We start from the raw sequence: 23,725 nt of genomic DNA, 5'->3' as shown, positions 1-23,725 counted from the left end.
TTTTCCCAAAAAAAGCCATAAAAGTTGTTTATTAAAAAAAAATAAATATATATATAGTGCTTGATGAGAGGCTTCCTTCTAATGAAATTAAATTCAGTATCATAATGGATGAAATGAGGAGGAGGAGATTACCCCAAATGACCTTTGTGTCTGAATCCTTATTTGAAAAGAAAAAAGACTTTTTTGAATGTACTTCCAGATAGTATCTACATTTCTTAGAAACTTGCAGGGCTTTTTGTGGGAAACCCCCAAACTATTTTTATGTGGCTTTGGCCAAAATTATTTGGTTTTCTCTTACCAAATTTCAAAAAGGTTGAATAGTTGGCTTTTCTGAAGGAAAGGCAATACTTTCCATATAGAAAAGTCTCATTTTTTTTAGCATTGCTTTTTCTTTTTCTTTCCACATTTCTGACAAGCAAAAGAGCACAAAAGTGCCTGGAAGTACAGTTCTTATGTCATGAAATTTCAAAGAGAAAATAAGATTTGCAGTCTCTGGGTTTTTGCCTGCTGCAGCACCAGTCAGTGCCAATACATCAGGCTCACAATTTGACATAAATACAAACACAGATTAGTGTTTCTTCCACTGCAACATTGCAAATACCATTATGGCTAATTGCCATCGACACCAGTCAGTGAGGAACAGAGGCTGCAGTTGCCTAAACAATCTGTACTATTACTTAAAGGGATCAGCTGCCCTTTTCATATCCCTCTGCAGCAGTGATTGCTGCAGTGTTCATGTTAGTGAAAAATGTGTCAGATAAGAAAACTTTGCCAACTGAAAGCTAATAATATGAAAAAAAGAAAGTCAATGTGGACAGAAGGGAGTGGCATAAACTGAGATAATGTAATTTGGTTGAAGTCTGAATTGATATTGCTTTGAAGTTGCAGTGCAGTCATGTTACATGCATGAGATGAGGCAGTGTTGGTGTCTCAGGGAATTACAGGTGTTCAGTTTTATGGGGCAGTTCTGTTTAAAACCAGGCTTGCATGCTATACCTGCTGGGTGGTGTGTTTTATGGGCTGTTTCAGCAGGTCAGCATGAAGGGACAGCCCTGGTCATGGATCTTTCTCCCTTGTGAGTGAAAGAGTCTGTGCTGGTCTGTGTGACACATGGAAGGGGTTCTCAGGTAGTGGGTTTTTTTCCTACCCTTGTCTCTGTAGACTGTGAGGATACATTTACAGAGTCTAAAACTGCTTTTCAGAATGTGGGAGTACAGTATTGTTGCTGTTCTGTCTATTTCTTATTTTAAACCAAGGGATTGTACCTCCTGACTTCCCTAAATCAGGCTTGGAGCCTTCAGTTATGATTGAAATGAAGATGAAGGCTTAAGTGCAGGGATTAGATAGTTAAGATGAGGGTTTAGAAAATACCCATTTTTGCCACAAGATAATTTTGTGATATTTCTGTGAAGAAGGCTCTTCAACAAAAACTGGAAGGAATTCGGCCATGAGAAATTCCAGCAGTGAGAATTTGAGATGTTTGGGAAATCAGGAGCAAACTGAAACTGAGGTCTTAGAAATGGTGGTGTTTTTTTTTTTCTGGTGCCAAAAAGCAACAAGTTATTTTGTCCTGAACAATCTGTAGATTTAATCTCTCTTGAAGTGCCCAAGGGGTTCTCTGACAGAGTTTTGGAATCTGTGGTTCTCCTTGGTGCTGTGTTTTACAGTTTCCTAACAAAACACTGAAGCTGATTTTTGTAATGGATAAAGTGGAGTTCAGTATATATTTGATCTCTTTCAATAACTAGAAACCTTAACCATTTTGTAAACAAAGACTCAGCCCAGTGTGAATATGCCTAAAAAAAGAGAAATTTTATTGGATTGTGGAAGTAGTCTATCTTGTATCTTCTTCGCTTATTAAAACATAAGGACTTAATTTCAGAGTTAGGAATAAGAAAGATGACAAAGATTAGCACTAGATTGGAAACTATGAAGCCTGTGCCTAACTCCAGTGAAAACAGTTATGGCTGAGTAATTTTGATGGAAGCACGTACAGCCAATAAATTCAATGAATAGATATATGTAAACCCATGGAGACAACGATTACATGAGGAAACTTGAGAAAAATATTTTAAAGTGTGTAAAGTTTTTTCATTTGCCATGAAGAAGTCTATATTGTATAGATTTCCTTTCTCTTTCCCACACTGTAAGAAAAGTTGTGGCCAGAAACAGCTTGAAGACTGAACATGGTATGTCTTTAAAATCCAGCCATTCTTGTGCACATCTGCCGGTAGTGGACATTGACCTTTTCTTTCCTGCGGTGGGAAGACATCATTCAGTTCAGGAAATATCAGAGAAGTGACACAGCTCTGGCTTAGCACAACAGTGACCCTACAAAACATGGCCTTGAAAATCTTACTGTGCTGGCAAGGCAGGATCTCTGAGCATTCCCACTGCGTACAGTCTTTGGTTTGGTTAGCAAGGATAGTGACAGTTTAATCTTTGCCCTTCTCCTTTAGCTATAGATGTGACTAACAGTGGGAAAAGCTAATGAGCAGATGAACAGCAGATATTTTGAACTTTCAATATTTCTGAGATATTTAGGTAAAGTGAGGTAGGGCAGAATTTTGTATAGAGAGGTAATGCCTTTTACTAGGTGAAAAGATAGAACTGGAGAGAAACAGCAACTCTCACTTGATGAAAGCTTGTCACTTTTTCCCAACTTTTATTTTAGTTGCTCCAGTGATGTCTGTAGGCAGGTAAAGTCACTGGTTTTTATTACCACTAGTTATTAATTAAGTTTAAAGACAGAAGACAAAACAATATAAACATCTGCTTTGTGTGGATGTTGCAATGTGAAGCAATCCTGAGGAATATACTCTTCTGTAAACTGATACTGTGTGTTAATTTGTGTATCTATCATAAACAGTATTTAGACTGAACATCAAAAATTTGGAACTGTGATATTTTACTAGGAATATGTGTACTCAAATGTATATTCAGGTGAGGATGAAACATACTAACAGTGTGATGTTTGTATCAGGTTACCCTTGTTTTGAAATCTACCTGAAGTTATGTGTCTCGCCCCATCACTACCATGTGCCATCATAGAAATTCAGTTTATTGAAGTGTAAAGTTCACTACTATTCAGGAAACTGTTTCTTTGAATTCCCTATTCTCTGTTTTTAATAAATCTTGGTTTTGGCTACGATCACTCTTGCCTAGGTAATTTTACTGAAATGCCTGTAGAATGCTGAGAAGCTAATCAGCTTTATGAAGAAGACCTTCAGACTTCACAGAACTTAAAAGTTCCTTTCAATGCCAATCATTAGACAGGAAGGAGGTTATTCTGTTATTTTTTAGTAAATTTTGCCTGCCAGCAGGCTCCAGTGAACAAACAAACAAAAAAATCAGAATCTTGAAGACTAAAAGAAGGCTAAAAATTGGTGTTGGTGGGTGGCCATATAATATTTAAAAAAAGATGAAAACAGTTTAATTTATGCTTGGCACTTGCAGTGCATGAGAAATGCCGTCCCTTAGCCATTGTGTCATTTGGAGCATTAGTCACAAAAGGAGCTATGTTATTTGCTGATGATACCTGCATGTGGGAAATCCTCAGAGGATTTGTTAGGATACATCCATGACTGGCCGGACTCTCGTGAGCTGTCTGGGACAACCAGAGTGTGTTGTATGGGCAGCTCTCTATCTGCACTAAGGTAATTTTGGCCTGTGGAAAAAGCTGTCAGACATGCTGGACTCCTGTGTTGCAGGTGGTGTTTCAAGTGCTGCAGTACCTGGATGGCAAAGTCCTTACAAGTGATTCAGTGGGTTAAACCCAGAAATCTGAGTTTGCCAAGTATTGTCACAGATAAATTCTTTCAGCAGTTCTTCTAAGACAGCTTATTAAAACATAAGGCCTTAATTTCAGAGTTAGGAATAAGAAAGATGACAAAGAATATCACTGAATTGGAAACAATGAAGCCTGTGCTTGACTCCGGTGAAAATAGTTACGGCTGAGTCATTTTGATGAGAGCATGTACAGTGCTAAGACAGTGGCTAAGACAGAAACTAATGGCTTCAGAAAATGAATTAAAAAGAATTCTTACTCCTATTAGAAAAAAGGCATTATGTCTGTTTTCCTATCTGTAAAAAAAATCTCAGAATAAACACAGCTGTTTAATATCTTGAGGTAGAAAACCAATGTCTTCTTCATGTTTTATGATCTATAAATTTAGTATTTCAGGCCCCTTGCATAGTAGCTCATAGGCATTTTCCACTAAGCCTGGTTGCATGGTGTGCTTGAAGATGAAGTTTAAAGTATCTGTTCCAATGGCTACTTTCAACCTGTTTGACAGACATTTGTACAGGGTAAAATGCACAGCATAATTTCTGACTGGTCTTTCAGCAGTAAAAACCTAACATCAAATTCATAACTTAATTAACACTTTAATAAATGTTAATTTTTAATTACTTTAATTACTTTAATTACTTTGTGACCTCATCCTACTAGGACCAGGTTGAGTTCAGGCAGGGGACATGATGCATTGGCTGTAGGACACATTGGCAACCTGATATCCACGTGTAATATGAAGTGTGATATATGTGAGTTAGAATTATATATGTGAGTGCCACATTTAGGGAGAAGTATACTTCCTAAAACATGAGAAAATGAGAAGCTAACCTCAATTATTTTCTTCTATATATGTACATGGACTTAATCACTTACTGAACTGAACTTAAATAAACAAATGAGATTTAATTTGTACTTGGTAGAAAGTTCCAGCCTCTTTTCAGTGAAAACTTTGCCATTAGGTCTTAATGCATAATTAATTTTTCCCTTTACTTTCTGAACTAAAAAAAAATTAGAAAGTATTTCAGATTGACTCATAGTGAAAAAATTTTGTTTATCTCACTGTAATGAAAAATCCAAATGTAATGCAGATAAAACATTTTTTTCTGCTTACATTAAACATTTTCTACACCAAAATACTTTATTTCATGTACTTGTGGGATTTTTAATTCTCCTTAGTTTTAAGCACATTTTTAAATAAAACAATTATTTTGAAAATCAAACCATTAAAAACAAACAAATATTTTCAAGGCTTTTATGTAGCTCTCTGCTATCATCCTAGGTACATTTTATAGCAAATAATCTACTAAGTGGGTTTTTTTTAATGTTGATTTCTAAATGATTCCTTTAGCTGTCCTGGTCATTTTCTGATGGCTCCTTGCCATGGTGTGATGTGTTTCGCAAAGTTTTCAGAGAATTGTGGTGCATACAGTTTGTGCACCTGAAAAATAAATATGGATAAATACATGTGAAGGCCCTTCCTTATCTGTGGTTGGTGCAGGCTGCAGGTTAGGCTTGTCTTAATCTTAAACATCTTTAATTTCCACAGGGTAAGTGAAGCTTTAGTCTTTGTTTTCTGTGCTTGGAAGGGAATCAGACTAACACTGCATTATCTAATTCTTCATCTCTACATTTCAGGTCTCCATTTGGTTGATTTTGGAGAGCATGAAGTGTTTGAGAGGATTAGAGACAGCAGAAGAAGAGGAATTCAGAGTATGTATTGAGTAAGGGATGTTGACTGTGGAGGGAGATTTTGGAGCTTGTTGTGTTTATGGACAACTCCATTGCAGAGTTCATTAGAATGCTCTGGGGTTCATAAACTCATGTAGCCTGGAAGGCAGGGCCCATTGGAAGGAGTCAGAGTTTCAGTGCAAATGATTTACCCAGCTGCTAAGATAACACTTAAAGAGTTAGTGGTAAGATAATTTTTTAAAGGTCTGATTTAAATTGACAAACGCACTGAAAACTGCAGATGGGCTCAAGCTGAAAAGTAGAGTGTGTGAAGCCTTTCCAAGCTCAGGCAGGTTGGAATTCAAACCTTCTCCTACTGCTCTGGCTTTTGGTTGCTTTTAAATTCCTCTTGGGTTCTTTTTTATGTCTTGTGTAAACCTAAGATTGTGGGAACATCTGGTTGCAAGTGATTTGCAATGGTTTGGGTGGGTACGTAATGAGAATTCACTTTTTCTCGAGGGGAGCCCTGATTCCTGAGCTCAGTGTCCATTGATGCCTAAAAGTTTGCTGACTAGCTCCCAGATCCAGGTAGGACTAGTTCAGTTCTACTAAATTTCCAGCATCCAAAGTACATGAATTTTCAAAAGCTTTGCTTCCATCATTTCACTGTGGGGCTGGTCTGCTCTCAGCCCCAGTGTGATGGCTTACAGTGAAGAGGCCTCAACAGTTGCTCTGTGTATTTTTGGACAGTGTAGAAATATTATTATTGTTAGACACATATAATGCCATTCAACCCTTCATGCTACAGAATTGACAATTATCTGAGTGCTGCTTTTCTTCTTGAACAGTATTAAGCAGTAACTAAAATTTGGACCAGCAGCCAGGAAGTCTGCAATTGATTGAGTGACAAATACAAAAGCCTGTTTTGATTTCAGCATTCCTTGTTTGACAAGTGTTTACCTAGACAGTGTGAAGTCAAAATGAATTGTCATTTTTTGCTACCCCAAGTATTTGATGTGTCAAAACTCCTGTGAAAATAGATAAACAAAATCTGAAATTTCCAGATGGACAGATGTACTGCAAGCAATATACCCATGATTCAAGTTTGAGAATGATTTGAATCACTTGTTGCAATGCAAGCACATGTCTTAAAATATTAGGACTTGTATCATGGGAGACTTGCTGCAATAGTGAAAACAATCTTAGTTTCTATTCAAACAGCTTATGTGTTTTGATTTTGGTGGATCTGATTTTATGTAATTCTCCATATTTTCTTAGATGTCCTGCCAACAGAAAGCAGTGGAAAATGTTCCCCAATGAGCTCAACACAGGCAGATAGACCAAAACTGTCCTTGGCAGTGGAGGTCTGCTCTATTCCTGTTCTGGTGAAATTTTGAAGAACGCTGTTGAATATATTTACTGTGACTTATCTTGTAGACTTATACATTTCTGTGGTGAGTACATTGAGAAGCAAACTGAAGGCTCAAAGCTTGATTTTTCAGAGGAAATTATCTGTGCCCTCTAGTAGTCTTTGAGATTTTACATACTTCAAAGCGCAATCTAAAGTTAAATTATATAGTTGTTGTTCTGTATGTGGTTTGAGAGATGTGGCTTGCAGATATTTAAAATCTCATGTGTGGACCTTAGAAGTGTAGATACCTGGAAGTGGAAAGTGAAATTATTTCTGAATCTTTTTTTCCTCCCTCCTTCATTCCTATCCAACTGTGTATGTCGTGTGTCTACCGGGTATAGATGCAGAAATGTACATGTAATGTATAAGTTCCATATTAGCTCTTTCTGAATGAACCATACAAGCTCTGTAACTCTGCTCATTACCTGGAATGGTCAAGCTATTTTTTTGTGTAGACTAGAGAGGAGGTTTACATCAAGATGACAATTTTGAGTTTAGCTGAGGTGAGAAGGGCAAGGCTCAAGCACTGAGATTCTGCTACTAGTAATGAAATTTCAACAGCTTGTATAATTTTGTATATTACTGATGTAAAGTTCATACAAACAGCTTCTTGAATTTTAGAGAAAATCTTCCCTGTTTCTTTCTGAGCTCAACCCTGAAATTTCTTACAGTTATGCCAATTTTACATAGCTTTCTTTGCTGAGTTTGGTCCTCATATGTAGAGTATAAAGAAAGACTCATATTCTGTGTGAAAGGGAAGAAAACTACATTGCACTGAAGCCTCAATCCATATCTCATCTCTTGTCTTCATACAATAAGAGCTACTACCCCTACAGTAAAGGAATGCTGAAATATCCCCATATCTGTCAAAATGAATAGCAGAAATTAAGAAGAAATTATTTTCTGACCCCATACTCACAGACACTTATTTCTTGAAAAATGCAATTTTGTGCTGAATTCATTGTTCTATCTTGCATAGCTACAGAAATTATTCGTGGTCATAAATGATTCATTCCTTTTAAAAGTCCACTGACTCACGTGACAGCTAGGAGCAGTTTGTTCCTCAGGTCTACCACAGATAACACACAAAAGTCTTCAGCATTTTTAAACTTTGTAACATTTATGACAACAATATCTGAATAAAACTTTACTCACACACAGCATTTTGTGTGGTGCTGGACTTGGCTTTGAGACAGAGGAGATAAAAGTTCATTATGTAGTGTATTATTCCTTTTTAAACATAGCCTAAATTATATGTGTCTAAGTTAACACCTATTTTCATCTTTACTTTCTAAATGTGACCCTTTTGTTTTATTTAATGTTCATGTTTTAAACAGAAGGTGGGAGAAATAAAGAAGGAAAGAATAGACTGAAAAAATGTAATTTCCATTGTAAAAAGAGAGTGGTATTTGATACTAGCTGGTGGTACATAGATTTGGCTCATATTTCCACATTTTCTTTAGTGTAGGTCTTATGAATGTTATTATATACAGTGCAAAAAAAAAAAATCTAACATATTAAACAATGTCTTACATTTATATAAATCACTACAGCTTTGTACCCTATGTAGGGGAACTAAGTATTAAGTATATTGGGGGGTTGGGATAGGATCTCTAAGGTCCCTTCCAACCCAAACCATTCTATGATTCTCTGATTCTGTGTGCTATATTACACAGGTATCAATTTTTGTATGTGAGTATCTTGGTATCTATTGATGAAAATCTGCCTCTTAGATACACTTAATAATTTTATGTGGACATTGAACAGGGGAAGGGTTTTAGTGGACCATTATTTGCAGTCTTCTGCACTGGGGATGAACTGCATCATGTACTCCCGTCCCTAACCTCATTATCTTTCATCATTAGCCAATGATTACTTTTTGCTCCTGCACTTCTTTCAAGAAGCTCTTTCAAGGCTTTGTGCAGCTGATTGTAAGGAAACTTGTTCTTTTTTTTTTCTTTCCTAAATTAATTCAGGCCACTTTATTTCCCTCCTAACATAACCCTGCAGTTCTCCAGTTCTTACCTCATGCTAACACAATTCATAGAGAGCAGCCACATTTCATCTGTGCTCCCATTTTTGTCTGCCTTCCCAAAGCAGACTCTCAGTTCCCTAACCAGGATGACTGGACCTGCCTTCCACCTGTTCTGGTTTGAGTCCATTGCACACAACATAACACAGACCACTGTCTTGAGTTTGCTGTTATTTTTTATAGTTACATTAATACATCCCAATTTCTATTGGAAATACTTTGCTTTTGCTATGGGCTAGTATCACATTGTACTTTATCATCACTCTGGTGACTCACTGTAATCTTGTGATTAAATTCTATGCCCAGGTCTTCTGCTGGATCTTTCATTTCCATCTGACCAGAACATTTTTTGTAATGGCACTTTATTAGTCACAGTATGTTTAGTGAAGAAATATGTTGGCTGTCATATTCAGGAATAAGTAGGTCCTACCATATTTGGTAGCATGTTTTTTCCAATATGTCTCTGAAATTTATGTGTCCACACAATGATACAATTGCTGATAGCCATTTTTCCTTCCAACAAAATATTAATGAGGCCCTCATCCTGGTTCAGATTTGATCCATGTGAGGCAATGGTAAACTTCTGATCCAAATTCATTTTAAAGTCCTTCATTCAAATTGATTTTGACCTTAAAAGCTATGGTTTTGTCCATGTTACTACAGATTTTTATTTGAAGAAATGGTCTTTATTAAACTATGGCAGTATTCTACTCCTGATTTTATTTCTAGCTTTCAGAAGATTATCATATATTTCAATATCCACTTTCCAGTAATGAATGTTAGTCCACCAAGTCTTGTTATGGCTGTACTGTGTAATTTCAGGTCCTCCCCTGTTGGTTTCACTTCCTCTGGTTTGTAACCTTGCCACCTTTCATTGGTTTCCAAATGGCAAAGTTGTCTCTGTGTTACCTCACCCATTTCAACTCAATTCTTTATAATCCTTTCAGTAACTGAACTGTCTCCATGAGTACTCCTATGTTCTCTGCTTATATTTTTCTCTTTGCTGCTTCTGCTGATATTTTTTTCTTTTTACTGAACCCTTTCAACTATTTTTCTTTTGCCTGTGTAGCAAAGTGGGATTTGGAGAGTTGAACATGACTTTTTTTCCAGTTTTCTTCCTTGGGTCTCTTAGCTTCTGAGTGGTGATGCTAGTTTGAATCTTAAAAAATCAGTCCCTCAAGAGCTCTGATAGAGGCTGTTTCATGTGGGCATTTTATCCAAATACTACCTGGTATATTTATTTTATTTTATTTTATTTTATTATTTTATTTAAGATATATGTCAGACCTGAATCATAACATGATTTGGTTCTTTTTTTCCCTGTGGCAAGAGGTTAGAATATTTGTAGAAATATTGTCATTTACCATAAAGGGATGTAAACAATTTATTCCCCCCATTCAAGAAACAGCCCCTGAAGAGAGTGTACAAAGTCCAGAATCTTGATTTGGCAGCAGATTTATTCAATGTAAATCTCATGTAAGCCACCAAGCCATTTTGGCTGCCACTTCTCAGAAAGCTACTTGTGGATGTAGTGTATACACTGACAAATCTCCTTCGTGTCATCCTGATCCAAAGAAAAGTCCCTATGGAAATACCTCTAGAGAGACACATGGTCTTTAGTTGGCAAGCCTTTTTTTTCTTTGGATGCCTGGCTTTTTGCCAGGAAAGGCCATTTCTTGATTAATCTGAAGGCAGTATGTATTTGTCCTATTTCTGATTTCTTCAGATGCCTCTGACTGCTCATTCCAGCTGACTGGACAGCTGGCTTATTCTGAACAGAGCCAGGTAATGCTTCTTTGTGGAGCAGATGTCATTGAACACAATCAGTGCATTCCATTAAGTCTGCCAGATATCTCTGACTTAGTCAATAATTTTCTGTTTCATTTAAGGGGTTTGGGAGGGTATAGGGGATCCACCAATGTAAGAATACATTTGAAAAGAAATAAAGTCATGTTTAGTTTCATCTCCTAAATCCAGTCAAGTCTCCAGACAATTCTAAAATCACAACTATTTGGTTGTCAGCCTTCCAATTAATTAGTTGCAGGAAGTGTTACTGGCTCCAGTAGATGCTACATCTCTCCCAATGTTTAGCAGTGGGTCATCATCTTTTAGAAGAATTCTGCAATAGAAGATTCTGGCACATTATGATCACTTTTTACCCTCTGTCTTTAATGACTGGTTCATTCATACAAGAACTTGTGCTTTGAAAGTGCAACTACTATCACAAAACTCAGAGATTATATTCCCTTATGTGCAAATTTTCAGAGCAGATGTAAACTGAGAGTTTATATTATGGATTAAATTTGCACAGATTTTCACTTCTTATAAATGTGAAAGTTTTGACATCCAGAACACTGGAGAACAAAAAATTCCTCTTGTACTTCTTTCTGTGGGAATAAAAAAAAAAGGAAAAAAGAAAAAGAAAAGAAAAAAAAAGTGGGGACTGAACATTTTCCACTGGTTTATTTTCTGTCTTTGTTCCCATCTACTTACACTCAGACATTTTCATGTGGCACTTTGGCATATACAGGTGTATAATTCATGCTGATTCTTTTGTCTGCTTGAAACAGACTTTTGTCTTTGGAAAATTTGGCCCTATCTATTCATGGACATTTTTGACAACTCTATGTATTTTTTTTTTCCTGTTGTTTCAATAACCTCTCGGTTGGCCAAAGGGACACTGTGTTGACACTACATTGGCCAAAAAACCTCCTGCAGTTTCAATTGGCAGGGTTATTTTCCAATTCCTTCTCTTGATTACTGGGACATGCAGCTAACTTTATGCAGCTTCTTTGTTTCAGCCAAAAGATGGGAACGTTTTGTGGAGACGGAAAAGTGTGCCCTCTTTACATTCTGTTTATTTTACATTTGAGGTGTCCTTGAGGGAGGATGTTCTACATCACTTCATAGTTTTAATAAGGAAGCTGTCAGATTTTATTTAACTGAGCATTATTAAGTGAAAGGATACAAATACTTCAGTCCAAACATCTTTATACATTTTTTCCAGCAACTTGCTTCACCACATCAGTTTTTCAGAATCTGTAAATGTAACACACTTTAATGACACATAATGGGATCATAATGTGATGTAATGAAAAGCTTGTTAGTCTTCAGCACAAGTAAATAAAAGAAAGCAACTCAAAAACCTTGAATTTAATTTGTGTTTTTTACTTGCATGTTTTTCTTTGCATATCTTAACATCTACTGCGTATTCCTCTCTTGCCTACTCCTATTTTTTCAGTGCTGCTTTTCCTGTACTCTGTGAGCTTGGAAATAAATAGGTAAAGGGGAGAGGAGGTAAACTGGGAAAAAAGAGTTCCTGTCTCATATTTACCACTTGCAAAAGTGGAGACTGGCCCCTTTCTGATACAGTGTTTAATTTATTTTTTAATCTGCTTTCATAGTAATTTTTCTTAATAGCTTATTCCCTCCAGCTGAAACACTGAAGGCAACAACTTCAATGCTCAGAGAAATCACTTGGCACTGAGAAATGACCAATTGCTTGTTAAAACAAGGACAGGCAGACCGTACTGGGGCAAATCCATTGCCATAACTATGAATTTTGACTGATTAGATTTTTGGGTTTTTTTCCTTGTGTATATATTTTTGCAACTATATCTGCATCTATATTTCATTAAAAGCTCAACACCCTCATCCTTGTCCTGTTTCTCTTACCTTCCAAAAGATCTGCTTTCTTCACATTTTGGTGTCTAGATCTTGTAAAAATTGTCTCAGCCTGACATAAATCTCACACGTATAAAGTGTTCCTGTTAATGTTCAAAAAATGAAATGCAGTTAGACAAGTCAAAGGTGGCTATCTAGCTACTTCCAGAATAATGAATAAACTACACTACTTTGGTATAGGAAGTTTATTTTACCTACAAGAAGGGCAATGTGAATGTTAGCTAAATTCTAGGATTGCTGAAGACCACTCATTCTCATTCATAAAAATAAATACCTTTCATTCAATATTAAGCAGCTGAAATTGTTGACAATAAATCCCTTTTAAGGTCAAAACAATGTATCTTTCTCCTCTCCTAGTTTTTAATGATGTCTGGGATTTCAAAAGAACCTATGGGATTTAGCAACAATTTCCCTTTAAAGGGCACTTGGATTTGAAAATTGAACTCTTCTAGGTTCTTTCAAAAATACAAGCTGTTATTAATAAACTATTATCCAATGCCTGTAACATTACATCAGACTTTAGGTTTTTTTTTAAGTCCAGAAGACCATATGGGTAGTTTATTCTCAACCACTTCTAGGAACTTCTAGCTATCTTACCAAATATTTAAGAAAATTTGTTTAGGAGTGAGAGATCACTGGTAATTTGTTGTCCATTTGAGGAATTCAGGCAAAGAGGAAGCACTCTTTATTTACAGAACTGCTTTAATGAACTACTGAGCACTGTAATGATAATCTGATTTAACTGGGAAGGTGTTCTTATAAAGAGAGATTACATTTGCTTTAATTTATCTATTTCTTCATATCTAAATGATTTGAAAGAAAATACCTACATCATAAGTAAATTGGAGTGATTTTATAATAATATTTTCCATGACTAACTGGGAAACCATTATAGCTTTTGGAGATATTCAAAGACATCTTCCTAATGGCAATGTGCTAATATGAGATGTGCTAATATGAAACCATTATGAAATCCTATTTTACACCCCTCATATCACTTTTCTATGGGAAGCTGCTTTTACCAGGATGTGTCTAGATTTATTGTGGAGAAAAAGTGAAAGTGTTTAAAAAAATCTGTCAAATAACTTTGCAGTTAAAACATGATTGACACAGTTTCAGGACTAATTCTTCAAGTGTATGCTTTGCACTTTAGAGGGATGATTCTTGAAATAGTAATCTTTCAATTAAATAGAAAAAAAATAGCATTATTAGATTTCTTAGGTTAGGTCTCATGGACAGCAGTTGTGAATTCAGATCTCCTTCTGTATGATATTACTGTGATTGAGGCAATCATATTGTTGAGACAGGTCCTGCAAATGTTTCCTCACTGTGATTGCTACCAAATCCTAGCTGCCTGCTGCCTCCTAGAATAAACATATGGCAGGAAAGCTGCTGGTGGAAATTTTGTTTTATATTCAGTGTAACAGGGTAACAATGGTAACAGTTGCCACTGTTCAAAGGGAAACGACTTATTCAAAACAAAACCTTAACCTGGCAACCTGTCAGAGTGAGACAAGCAGTGATGCCAGTCAAAACAGCAAAGGCTGTACTGTTCCTCCTCCCTCGGTCTTTCTCCTACTATGAAAGGCTGTATTATGTTTACAGTGTTTATTTTATCTCTGAACCTTTTGCTGATGCAGTTCTCCAGTGCTTTTTTATAGTCAGTTCCTGCTTAGGTGGAATGCTTGAAGAAGTTGTCAGTCTGTTCTGGCTGTTGCTGTCGTGCCTGTGCTGCACTTCAGTGCCTGAAGTTTTACTGCATGTTACACAAAGCTTCTGCCTTGACTGGAACTGGAGAAGCTGCTCCAAGAAGTGTGGGATGTAGCTGTACTGCGTTGGGAATAGGTAAGAGAAGGAGCTGTGACAGCCAACAGCTGCAGGGGAAACTGGCAAGGTGTCCAACAACATCTGGCAACATCTGGTGATGCATCTGACAAAACCCCTCTCATCCTCTCTGTGAGGATGGACAGAGGGAGGTTTTGGTTGGGTCAGGGTGAGCTGCACACCAGGCAGCTCAGCTCTTGACTGAGGCTGTTATAGTCCAGCAGTTTGGGCCCTCAGATCCTACACTGTGGCAGAAGGAGGAGGAGCCAGGTGCTGCCCTGGGGCACGCCAGCTTTGAGGTGGAGAAGCAGCTGACCAGTGCTATAACTCTGCAGCCTAAGCTTAGAGCAGCAACATGAAAATTAAACTTATCAATACCTCTTGTGTGGAAGGTCAGTCACCTTACAATGATACTACTTTCTGTGTATAGATTGGATAATGCCTTTACTGCCTGAAGTGAAGCTGCTTCACCTGAACAGCATTCTGCACTTCAGCAGTGAATGTAGCCCAGAGCAGATTAAAAAGAGATGAGCATAAGTCAAATTGTCAGTCATTAACTCTTTGAAAATAAGGTCTTCCATGTTGGTAAGAGCAATAAACAAATGAATTACCCAAAAAAAGAATCACAGATACTATCTGCATTCATTGGAGCCAATAGTTCCCAAATAACCTTCTTAAGCCAGGAAGAAACTTAGCCAAAGTGCACCCAAAGGCCTGACCTTTGCCCAGCACCTCCCATACCTTGGTGAGTGACTTTGGCCAGGAATGAAGCAGAGAAACATTGGCATTTCCTCTGTCAAAATATTATTCTTCCCCCATGGATGTAGACACTCTTTTCAAAATATATTCAATTTTTATCTGCAAAACAACAAGAAAATTTCCTCACAAGAGGGAACTTTAAAATCAGCTACTCAGAAAAACAGCTTATTTGAACCAGACTATTTACAAATCCAAACAAATATGCTTGGCCAAAATACCAAGATGGAGGCAAATAAATATTTCTCCTGCAACTGCAGGGTTTTAGATTTAATATCCTTATGCCTAATTTGGTGAATTTTGTGGTTTCTTTTGCTGCTGCTGTTATCTTCTTGTCCGATGTATTTTCTTGTTAGAGACTGACCATAGATTTGGATGGCCTGTGTAATGGAAGGGCAGGAGGAAGATGCTACTTGTAACCATAGCTGTATCAGAGAGGGAAATATAGTTGAAAAGTTGTTGTGGTGCCTCCCTGAAGTACAAGCACAGCTTTGTGTGGAGCTCTCTCTGTTAAGATGTCAGGGAATTGACCACTGGTGCAAGGCTACTGTCCAAAGTTCTCCACAGCAGTCTTTTGATAAAGCATTTCCCACTTTTCACTTCATAGACAAAGGCCAGGGTCTGATGCCACCTGATAATGCAGACCAAGAAAAATGTCCAGCCATTGCAGCTGTACCAGTTCTTACCAGGAAAGAGTTGGTCATGAGTATTTGATGTGGCAGACAGAGACTGTGAGTGAAAGAGGCTATTTGCTGGAGAGCCAGAGTCTCCCTCCTCCTATTCTCATTGCAGCCATTTTACTTATTCATTTTCAGCTGAAAATTTTTATTTGGAGCAAAATAATGCTGTGGTTACTTTCCCTATCAGCCTTCTTGCACCCACACCAGAAGAGCCTGTCTCCTTGCTATAAAGACTTTTTCTAACATCTAATCTAAGTCTTCTCTCACACATGAAGCTAATTATTTCTTGCCATCCTTTGATGGAAACAGGATATGTGATGAATTTAGAATTTTTAAAGTCAACATTGCCTGATGTTTATAATTCTGTCTTCAGTCTTCTGTTTTTTCCTGATAGGTCACATTTTATAATTTTCCCCTTGTTCTTTGTTCTCCTCAGGACTCTTTCCAGTTTACCACATCTTTCTTAAAATTGAGAGACCAAAATAGATGTAGCAGTGGCTTTACCAGTCATTAGTAGAGTGGATAATTTCCTTCCATGTTTTATGTAGAGCTTTATTTTTAATAAACACAGAATTATATTATTCTGTTTTGAAACGTTCATCTACAGTTGACTCATATTCAGTCTGTGATCCAACTTACCCAGTTGTTTCTTTTCCAGCCTTCCCTTTTCAGTACTGTATATTTGAGTTTTTCTTTTATTGCAGAACTTTGAACTTCATAAAATTTCATCTAAGTGATTTCATTCCCCTCTCCCCACTAATTTATCACGCTTACTTTGGATCTTCTCTTTCAAATTGCTTTCAGTTTCTTCCACTTCTTTTTGCCCCAGTTGTAGGACTATTTCCTATTCCACCAAGTCATTAATGACTCCAACTGTTCTGAGGCCTTCTCAAGCATAATCTAGTTTGAAAATGAGACATTGGCCTTCACTTTTTTCCATAGAGTTGTATACTTAAACTATAGCAATAATATCTAGATAATGTTCCACTAGCTCACTTAGTGAAGAAATTGTTTTTGAGAGAATATATATATATATTTATATTTATTTCCCTAAATTTTTTTTTCCTGGAATATAATTACTCTAAAATATTTAAAAATTGTTCTTTGCATTTCTCTCATTTGGTTCCTAATCATCTTGGATCAAATTCTTCAGCTGGTGGTTAATTAAGTTCAGCTATAACACAAATCCTTTTCTGGTGAATAAGATTCTTGGTTGATGTTTGTTCTTTACACTTTGATGAGCCAAGAGAACACTTTGTACAAAATGAAGTGTGTTACTTCTAAAAGTACATGCCTGCCTATCACATTCTCTTTCCTGTTCTCTCTCAGTTAGGACTATACAATTTTCTATGGTTTACAATATTTTTTTAATTGCATTTCTTTCATGTGATGTTTTTTGCTGCTTACTTTCTTTTCCTTCAAGCCTAGCATTTGAACTACATACTTTTTAAAATGGCCACTGTAGATTTAACTGTTTAGATTTTCATATTTATCAAAATAGACTCTGGATTTCCCTTGAATATGGGTGGGCTTAAAATGTTTCAGTTTTTTAAAATTGTCCATTTTATTTGTCTATCTACTTTTTATTTAATTTAGTCACCTTGGATAATATGGAGCCCATATTTTATTTCTCCCCTAGCATCAGTAAAGTTTCAGATTTTAGTAAAGTTCCACAAGTAAAGTGCAATATTAAAATATGTTTGATATAAAGGATTTATATATTGCTAATTTTCATAAATATTATTTTCCCTGGCTCCACTAAATCTTCCTTATAAAGAACCATTGACTTCAACAGTACTGGAATATTTTCTAGTTATGAAGATACATCTAGTAATTTTTTGTGGTGATTTTGTAGAGCAAGGCATTACTGTGTAAGAGTTTGAATAATGGGATATGACTGTTAATATAAATACAATAATGCACAGATAACATAATGAATAGTACTTTTTCAGGTCCTAATTTTAATGAAGATTTTCTGAGGCATTGAAGAATACTTCCACTTGCTAACTCAGTGCAAATATACTTGGACATTAGACAATGCTGTTTGTTGGGTGATTTTTTTTTCAATATTATGTCTTCAAATAAAATTTAATGAGAAGAACTTTTGCACTACAGTGAGACCAAAGCCAATGTCTAGAATGTGTTCTATTTTTTTTTTTTTTGTTGAACACTGCCTTTTAAGAACTGCTGCCTTTTATTAATGATATTAATGATAATAGCCTTCCTCAGGGGTCAAAATGGCACCATTGCTGTCTGATATCTTTGTTGGTGACATGGACAGTGGGATTGAGGGCACCCTCAGCAAGTCTGAAGATGACATGAAGCTGTGTGGTGCAGTTGACATGTTGGAGGAAAGGGTTTCATCTCCCATGTGAAGAGAGGCTGAGAGAGCTGGGGATGTTCAGCCTGGAGAAGAGAAGGCTCCAGGGAGAACTTTTTGTACCTTCCAGTACCTAAGGGGGCTATAAGAGAACAGGAGGGGGACTATTTACAACGGAGTGATAAGAAAACAGGGAATTACAGGAACTATTAAAGAGAGTGGTTAGGAGATGTTTAGGTTAGGTATGAGGAAGAAATTCTCTGCTGTGAGGGTGGTGAGGCACTGCACAGGTCACCCAGAGAAGCTGTGGCTGCCCCATCCCTGGTAGTGCTGAAGCTGGGGCTGGATGGGGCTGGTCTGGTGGAAGGTATTGGAACGGGGTCATCTTTAAGGTCCCTTCTAACCCAAACCATTCTGTGATTCTATGATACTATATGATATGAAATAAAAGTAAGTTGGTTAGTTGAAAGTAATCTCTTGCAGCAGACCTTAAAAATCATGAATCAAATTAATCTCAGTATCAATCTGTTTGTCCAAAAAATTATTATTATTTGGTTTTAATTTCATTCTGGCTTCTAATTTTTAAAAGCATTTTCTTAATATTGTAAAAGCTTGTTTTTCAGTTGTGACAACTTGAGATTTAGTTATTTCATTTGAAATTAAATTTTCTATTCTTTAGGATTATAAAGACATGGAGATTGAAGGAAAAACCAAAATTGTTGTAAACTATTCAATAATTTCTTCCATTATTATTTTATTTTTAAGCTCTTGGTAGGAAATATTTGTATTTTCTGAAATTAATACCTCTTTGGTCTCTGTGTTTTACTTCTGTGTGTGCCACTTAGTTTCTGTTTGATTCTGAACAGTCGTTATGTCTCTTGAGTATAAAAAAGTCTAGGCAAAAGGAAACAAATTAAATTTATGAGTTATAACAAATATTGCACAAATAATAAGGGATAAGGGCTCACTTCAGTTTAAAATGTCATATATCTCTAACGTCACATAGTTTAAAAAATTATTCTTGTTTCCATATTTACTATTTATTGAATTGATTGAAATCTCTGTTTTCCAGCAAAATATTTTTATGTAGCTGTGTTGCAGGTTATTGGTACTGATGAACCTGATTCACTAGGTGTACTAGAATGGGACAAAAGCGTTTGAAGAGCTGATATTAAAAGCTTCTTTGTGTCATGGTTTCTAAAGTAGCTGAGTCTCAGGCTGCAATCCAAATTAAAGACTCCTACGTTCTTGCAAAATTTCACATCAGTATTCAAAAATGTTGTGCCTATAATATTTATACTCTCTAATAATGGTCTTTTCTTCAAAAATTTATAATACCCTTTTCTTTCCAGAACAGCCTATTATTTCAGTGGTGTCATATAACTTATTTTTTAAGCTACATTATTTGTTTTATTTGAAGATTTGTTAGGTTAAGTGGTTTCTTCAGCCTACATTTATTTTCTTTGATATGTGACATTATCCTAATGATAGCCTTTGTGTTGAAGTCCTATGTTTGACTAAGTGATTTTGCTGAAACTGTAAGATAAGATCAGACAAGGTTTCTTCTCAAGCCATAATTCTAGTAATTGAATCTGTTTGTGTGATGTGTATTGGCAGAACAGAATGACTAATCTTGCAATGAATAATTTATTTGATAAATGTAGATTCTCACTTTACTTCACTACATTTTAAGAACAAAGCAGATATTTTGAATTATTCATTATTCAGATTTAACGAATTTTATAATTAAAAAAAGATTGTTATTGATAATTTCCCTGGGAGTATTGATTCAGATAAATTTGAAACTCAAGTGTAATTCTAAGTGTTTAATTTCTGGTGCATGTTAAACATGACTTTTGCTAAAACATTGGATAATTTTTTTGAGTGCCTGGCACCATTGTTCATCATGAAGCTTTAAAATATGGTTTCTATGAATACTTGTGCATCAGTTCAGAAGCTCACTGATATATATAGTATTTGTACCATATGACTGCTTGAGCATTTGTGGAAAGCACATATAAACAATATTTGAACATTTTCAAGGTGCGTTTGTTTATAAATACATGGGAAGGGAAACAAACTATTAATTTTACATTATTTTGGCCGACTTTATAAATTATGTAATTGGTAGCTGCATTCTGTTGCAATTCAGATCTGCCAGCTTCAGCGGAGGAAGGCTCTGCACCAAGCGCAGAACTGGGGGACTGTTGGAACCCTGGATGCTGAGAATTCTTACACTCAACAGGTGCCAGTGAGGAAAGATCAGGCACAGCTTTCTACTCTTCCAGCTGAACCTTTTGGCTCTGGTTCTTCTCCTGAGTCTGCCTGCTTTGTGCTGTGCCAATGGAACACTGTCCCAGAGTTACTCCATGTGAGGCGTCCCTGGAGCAGGTCTGTGCTTCTCCTTGCATGATCTACAGCTTAAGGAGATTCATCAAAACTCTCACTCACCTTGAAACTAGGCAGCAATTTACTGGAAGTGCCAGGATTTTTTCTCCCAGGATGACAAATAAAAATTATATCTCTGCTTCCATCTTTTGCCTGTAGTTTACCAGAAGAAGGTGTGAAGATTTCAGGTCATGACAAAATCTTTCAGGAAGACAATGCGGTGTGAAGTTTTGGCCCTGGGAGTCTGTTTGCTGTAATTAGATCGGTGGGAGAGATTTTTGCTCCTGCAGTGCTTGTTTTCTGAAGGGAGCTCTCTATATAGCAGATAAAAACGAATGTTCTTAAAATAGGAATTCCTATCTGGAAAAGTTAAAAATGCAACTCAGTCTTCAGCTATTCAAATGCAGGTCACATCAGAACATATTCTGAACTTTGTGAATAGAAAAGAATAAGTGCAGGGTCTCTAAAATGTTATGCTAGAAATAATATTCCTGAAGAAAAGAAGAATTCATTTCCATCTAAACAGACAATACATGCTGCACATATTTTTAGTATTTGTGGGAACATCAGGACTACTTCCAGCAAAAAAGTTAATGTAATTTTGTGGCTCATTTTAGGTTTATTTAGTTTGAGACAGACACACTGATCCTCAGTGAAAACTTCAGTGCTAAAAATGGTAAATAATTGAAGATATTTTGTGGTAAATATTTTAAGAATTTCATTTGAGTTCTTCAGACCTCACCTCAACTCTCAGTATTGTCAGTATCCTGATAAAAATGTGTTTTCAATCTCCGGCATTCCAAGTTTGTAAGTAAATAATTCTGTCCTTGAACCAGAGTGCAGATTAATTACTAGCTGGACATAGTTACTCTTGACCAGAGAATATGAAAGTTTTTAACAAAGGGAATATTCATTAATTTTGTGAGATGTTTTTTTTGGAAGACAGATATGTATTTCTGAGGGGAAAGGAACACTTACAAGATTTAAACAAAGGGCCAAATTTTCTGGATACTTGTGTATCACATGTTTCCCAAACAAGATGATATAATAGCTGTGTGTCCTTGTAATGTCAAGTGCAATGTCTGGCTACTATGAACAAGAATATTTATTTTGAGATATTAAAGGATTAAATATATATTATCTGGCCAAATCAGACAGTCCTGTTTTAACAAGACACTTGAAAAAAGCAATTGCTAAAAGTATGAAGAAAATGATTTAAAGAAAGACAATGAGAATATGTAGTAAAGTAGACAGGCATATATCATCTATGGGCTGTGTAATTAAAATCAGTGGCTTCTCTAGAAGGAAGATTAATCAATTTAGGAGGTGGATGGATAAAACCAGATGTATATATGGGTACCTTTATTAATTAGAGTTTCCTACATTTTAAAAAATGTTCACTTAGTGTGTTTTAGTCATGTTATTTCAGCATTAGGCGAAGCAATGTCAGTGTAGCTCTGGCTTGTTTGCAACATGAGGAATGTTGCTCGAGAATGTTGCCTCATTTGAGGGAATGCCTTGAGTTCTCTTTAACTTACTTTATTATTTAATTCATATGAGGTATTATGGTGTGTCTGTATTATATGTAAGTTCCTTTGATCCACAGAATATCTGAATCTGTTACAGGTTGTAGGTGGCAATTTGGTTCAAAACCTTTAATTTTAGAGCACTCCATTGGTCATAGGAGTCCTTGGAGCAGTTTCTCTTATCAACAAAAGTTGTGAATGCTTCACAAAAGCTAAGGAAATTTTTGAGTTGTAGACTAATCTGAATTTTTCAACTGTTCATTCCTCAATGGAGTAAAATTAGATAATTTTCCTGTGTAATGGAAAACCCCACTTTTCATTTGAATTTAAAGGGCAGAAATTCCTTCTGACACAGAATATTTAGAAATATGCAAAATCTTTCATGAACAGCTCTAAAGCTGGTACTTTGGATCAGATGCATTCTAAAACATCACAGATTGGATAAATCTAAAGAAAAAAAAGAAAGATGGAAATATTCAGGACTGCTAAAGACTCTAGATCCTAAAAGCTAAAATTATGAGAAAGGAAAAATATCACAGTAAGAAAGAATAGGAACAAATGGCCACTTAATAAAGGAGTACATAATGAATGAGTTTGCCACTGATTTGTGTCCACTAGAAGGGCTGTGCTTGACACACCTTAACAACATTTTTTGCCATAGAAATATTTTTGTGCACAGTTGTGTATGCAGTACAATAAATATTTGGTCATTATGACTAGAGCCAACAGCAGAGTTCAGGGCCACGGGTGTTAGGAGAACAGTGTGAAGGCACAAGTGTTTGTGGATGCCATCAGGTACTCACAATAACCAAGCCCACAAACCCATATCTTTAACAGTTACTGCCAGGTAGTGCTGAGCTACTGGGAGCAAATGCTTGAAATGAATTTCTTGCTGCCATCTTGTGTCTAAAGGCTAAATGGCAAGGAAATTTCTGGAGTTCCAAGTACTGATTTTACATTCAACATCAGGTTGTTCCTCGTATGTCTCTTAACACCAAAGCATAGACAGAGGCTAGTCCTAAAATGACAGTTTTCAAGGTTTGCTCTTATGAAAAATGGGAAAATTCAATTTAGCTTTAGCTTATGTCAGAGATTTTGTGATGCATAGACAGAGGCTAGTCCTAAAATGAAAGTTTTCAAGGTTTGCTCTTATGAAGAATGGGAAAATTCAATTTAGCTTATGTCAGAGATTTTGTGAATTTTTTGTGAGAAATATTTAGTAGAGTGGCAGTTCAGGTGTTAAAAGTCGTTTTCCCCAAACATATTCCCAGCAGAACAGAATTATGAGGTGCCAGAAGAAATTGCTAATATTTCTTCCATGATAGACAGGGTGGAGCCTATGTTTGCAATATTGGTCTCCCTATTAATTTTCTTCTTGAGCCTGTACATGGGACACCTTCTAGCAGCATTTTGTTGTGCTCCAAAAAGACCCCAAAGGGCTGTTACCCTGTTATATATAAAATCTAAAAGAACAACATTGTAGCCTACAATATGTGCTTTTCAGGAGTATCCACAAAACTTCGATGAAGATGACATTACCTGTTACATAATTTTTTATTAATTCCTCTCATGGTTTTTTCTTCATTCCAACTATTCTTGTTCATGAACCTTTGCTTCCCTGTGTTCTCTTTCTTATATCCCAT

This window comes from Geospiza fortis, unplaced genomic scaffold (genome assembly GCF_000277835.1).
Source record: "Geospiza fortis unplaced genomic scaffold, GeoFor_1.0 scaffold23, whole genome shotgun sequence".
NCBI lineage: Eukaryota > Metazoa > Chordata > Aves > Passeriformes > Thraupidae > Geospiza > Geospiza fortis.
This window is presented reverse-complemented; position numbering follows the sequence as displayed.